The sequence below is a fragment of the Crocuta crocuta genome, unplaced genomic scaffold (genome assembly GCF_008692635.1).
Source record: "Crocuta crocuta isolate KB4526 unplaced genomic scaffold, BGI_CrCroc_1.0 scaffold73, whole genome shotgun sequence".
Classification (NCBI taxonomy): domain Eukaryota; kingdom Metazoa; phylum Chordata; class Mammalia; order Carnivora; family Hyaenidae; genus Crocuta; species Crocuta crocuta.
In genome coordinates this window covers 5,602,357-5,606,363 of record NW_027529443.1, presented here as the reverse complement: position 1 = coordinate 5,606,363, position 4,007 = coordinate 5,602,357, and positions in this window count along the sequence as shown.

The window sequence follows — 4,007 nt, the reverse complement described above, 5'->3', positions numbered from 1 at the left end:
ACCCACCTCCCCCACCTGCCCCCTCCCAGTAACCCTCAGTTTGTTCTCTGTATTTCAGAGTCTCTTATGGTTTGCCTCCCTCTCTGCTTTTATCTTATTTTTCCTTCCCTTCCCCTATGTTTGTCTGTTGTGTTTCTCAAATTCCACGTATGAGGGAAATCATATGATTTTTCCATGTATGATCTGAAATCATCTGTCTTTCTCTAACTGACTTATTTCGCTTAGCATAACACGCTCTAGTTCCATCCACGTAGTTGCAAATGGCAAGATTTCATTCCTTTTCATCCATGAGTAGTATTCCATTGTATATATACCACATCTTCTTTACTATTTTCAATTTAAACATATTAATTATAAAAGGAAACTTTACATCCCTACCCAGCATCCATTGCAAAAAAGAAAAGGTAACTGTAGAATATAATAAAAATAAATGGTGTTAGTAAGTGCTAATAAACACCATCGTCTGCTCTCTTCGATACAAAAGAGGCTGGCAAACAGAGAAGTGTTAAATACCTACTAGCACCAAACTGAAATGTTTTTTTCTCAGTGATTCAATATAGTTTGATGCTGATAAGCCACTTTGTGAAAGAGACTGGTGACTTTTCATCAAAATTTATTTTTATCTTCTATAGCAATAAGGGATGGCCGTCTTAGCCCCTCTTGGGATTTAGGGTGGCCTGGGTTTTTCTGAGTAGAATGTGAGCGGGTGCCACTTTCTGAAGATCTTTGAATCTGAAGGTGCCTCTTTCTTGCTCCTTCCCTTTCGAACCCAGCGAGCTGGTGAAGCCACATGTTGAAGGTGACAGAGTCTGAAGGACTGAACGAAAGAGTTGACCCAACCCCTGCACAGCAACCAAGACAATCAAACAAACAAACAAGACATGCATTTGTATTTCATGGGTACTATCACATGTCTGGGTCTGTTTGTTTGCTATGTTGCCCGCTATCACACCGAAACCTACAACCTTTGCTCTCGATGATGCTCATTGCACAAAGAGAAGTAACTCATCACAGTAGTTAAGAGCGAGACATTGGAGAGGCGCCTGGGTGGCTCAATCGGTAGAGCTACTGACTTCAGCCTAGGTCATGATCTCACGGTTCACGGATTTGAGCCCCGAGACTGGCTCTGTGCTGACAGCCCAAAGCCTGGAACCTGCTTCAGATGCTGCTTCTTCCTCTCTTTCTGCCCCTCCCCCACTTGTGCTCTGTTACTCTCTTCTCAAAAATAAATAAACATTAAAAAAACAAAAAACAGACAAACGGGGCATTAGATGTGGGATAGATCTGGTTTTAATACCTTGCCCTGCTGTTCACCGGATATGTGAACTCGGGCCAGGGAACTAGCCTCACTGAGCCTCACACTGTAAAATGGATCTAACAACCATGTCTACCACATGAAGGTTTTGTAAGAATTACTCGAGAAAGCGTCTCACGTGTTTCATTTCTTCAGCATATCTTCCTTCTGTTTGTTTTACATTTTAAGGTTTCTAGGTGTGTCTTTTAATAGATGAATACATTTACTATGGTAATGTTCCCTTTTCTTTCCCCCCCCTTCTTTTCCTGGAAAGCTGTTGTTATATAAACGGTGTGGGTGGCATCTGAGAAGCAAGGAACTATGGTAAGTAAAGGTTCCAATAAGTGTCTAATAAAGAGGAGCTATTGTGTTTATTATTACAGCTCTGTAGACAGCACTTCAGAGTGATTCATTCAACCACTAACCCAGACATCGCAAACAGGCCTGTGGGCCAAATCTGACCCAAGGGCTATTTTGATTGGCCCATTTCATTCGAAGAAATTGCCAAACTGTGAAAATTGAAATGTTTCATAGAGGAAACTAGATTTCTGGCTTCTTTTAAAAAATATTTTAGGAGAGCCTGGGTGGCTCAGTCAGTTGAGCATCCCACTTCAGCTCAGGTCATGATCTCACAGTTTGTGAGTTTGAGCCCCCACATGAGGCTCTGTGTGCTGTCAGCATGGAGTCTGCTTGGGATTCTTTCCCTCTCCCTCTCTCTCTCTCTCTTCCCCTTTGGTTCTCTCTCTCTTCCTCCCTTTCTCTCAAAAATAAATCAATAAACTTAAAAAAATTCTGGAAAATCTGACTTGCCTGGGCCACATTCTGGAACTCATTAATCAGTAAGAGCTCCTATCAAATACCTATCCTAGAAGCCAGTTCCTCGAAATCCCCACCACTTCTTTAAAATAAAAAATGTTCATTTACTTTTTGGGGGTTGGGAGCAGACAGAGAGGGAGAGAGAGAATCACAAGCAGGCTCTTCACTGTCAGCACAGAGCCTGATGTGAGGCTTGATCTCACAAGCCGAGTCTTGACCCGAGTCTAAATCAAGAGTCAAAGGCTTAACCGACTGAGCCACCAGGCGCCCCCCACCCCACTACTTCTTTTTGTGATTACTGGCCATCTCATTTATTTATGTAACCTGCTTGGCTCCTATTGGCATGTGACTGTGGGACCCTGCACTAAATAACAATTATTGAGTAACTGACATCTGCTCTATCGGTTGAACTAGGAGCTGGTTTGGTTGACTTAGGGCAGGGGTGGTGCTGGTAGCGCTGAATAGTTACATTAGAATAATAGATCTGAAGAGTCCAGGCACAGTGGGCTGAGCCTTCCACAGTTAGGGGAGACCATGCAGGAGACTTCGTCTCTTAATCTCACACCTGGTGTGGCAGTTACTTTTTAAAAATTTTAGTTTTCTTCATTGAAGTATAACCTACACACAGGAAAAGAAAAGCACACATGGCATAAATATGTATCATGACGAATTGTCACACGTGGAACACAACCGTAGGACAATTGTTCAAAGAGAACATCACCAGTACCCTCCAAAAACCTGCCTTTCTGTCCTCTCTTGGTCACTAATACTCTGCCTTTGCCACCCTTCTCCACCAAGAGTAACTACTGTCCTGACTTTTTTTAAAATATTTTTTATTTATTCGAGAGAGAGAGAGAGAAAGAGAGAGAGAGAGAGAGAGAAACAGCGTGAACAGGGAAGGGTCAGAGAGAGAGGGAGACACAGAATCTGAAGCAGGCTCCAGGCTCTGAGCTAGCTGTCAGCACAGAGCCCGACGCAGGGCTCGAACCCACAAACCAGGTGATCATGACCTGAGCCGAAGTCGGACGCTTAACTGACTGAGCCACCCAGGCGCCCCACTACTGTCCTGACTTTTAACATCATAGTCTGGTTTCTCCTGTTTCTGAAAATTACATATATACAAATACACGGTATATACTGTATGACCTCTTTGCTCAGCATCAGGTTCAAGGTCATATATGTCATTGAATGCATTTGTAGGGGGTCCATGATCATTGTTGATAGTATCCCCATGGATGAATATACTACAGTTTATTTATGTGTTCTACTGCTAATAGGCATGCAGTAGTTTGGAGTAATTACAAATGGTGCTGCTATAAATATTCTAGCACACATCCCTCATTAACTAAGTAAGTAAATACACATACCTCTATTTATATGTACATGTCTTCCTTTTGCTGCCTATTTCTGTTGAAAGTAGAATTGCTGGGTCATGGAGTATATATAAGACCAGTTTTAGTAGACTGAAGTGACTTTCATAGTAATTGCACCAATCTTTACTCCTGCCAGTAGGGTATGAGAGTCGGCATCCTCATCCACAATTGGTAATTTGTATCTTTCATTTAAACCATACTGGTGGCTGTATGGTGGTAATTCACTGTGTTTTTAATGGCTATTTTCCAGATAACGAATGATAGCACATTTTTTAATATTTATAGACCATTCAGATGCTCTCTTTTGTGAAATGACTTTTTTCTATTGCCTTGTTGTTCTCTATTGGGTTGTCTGTCTTTTTATTATCGATTTGTAGACCTTTGTGTATTCTGACTACAGTTCCTTTGTCAGTATGTTTTTTTCCCAGTGTTGTTTGCCTTTTCACTCTCTTTATGTGATTTGATGAACAGACAGAAGTTTTTAGTTTCAATGAAGTCCAATTTATTTATTTGGTTTTTCAAAT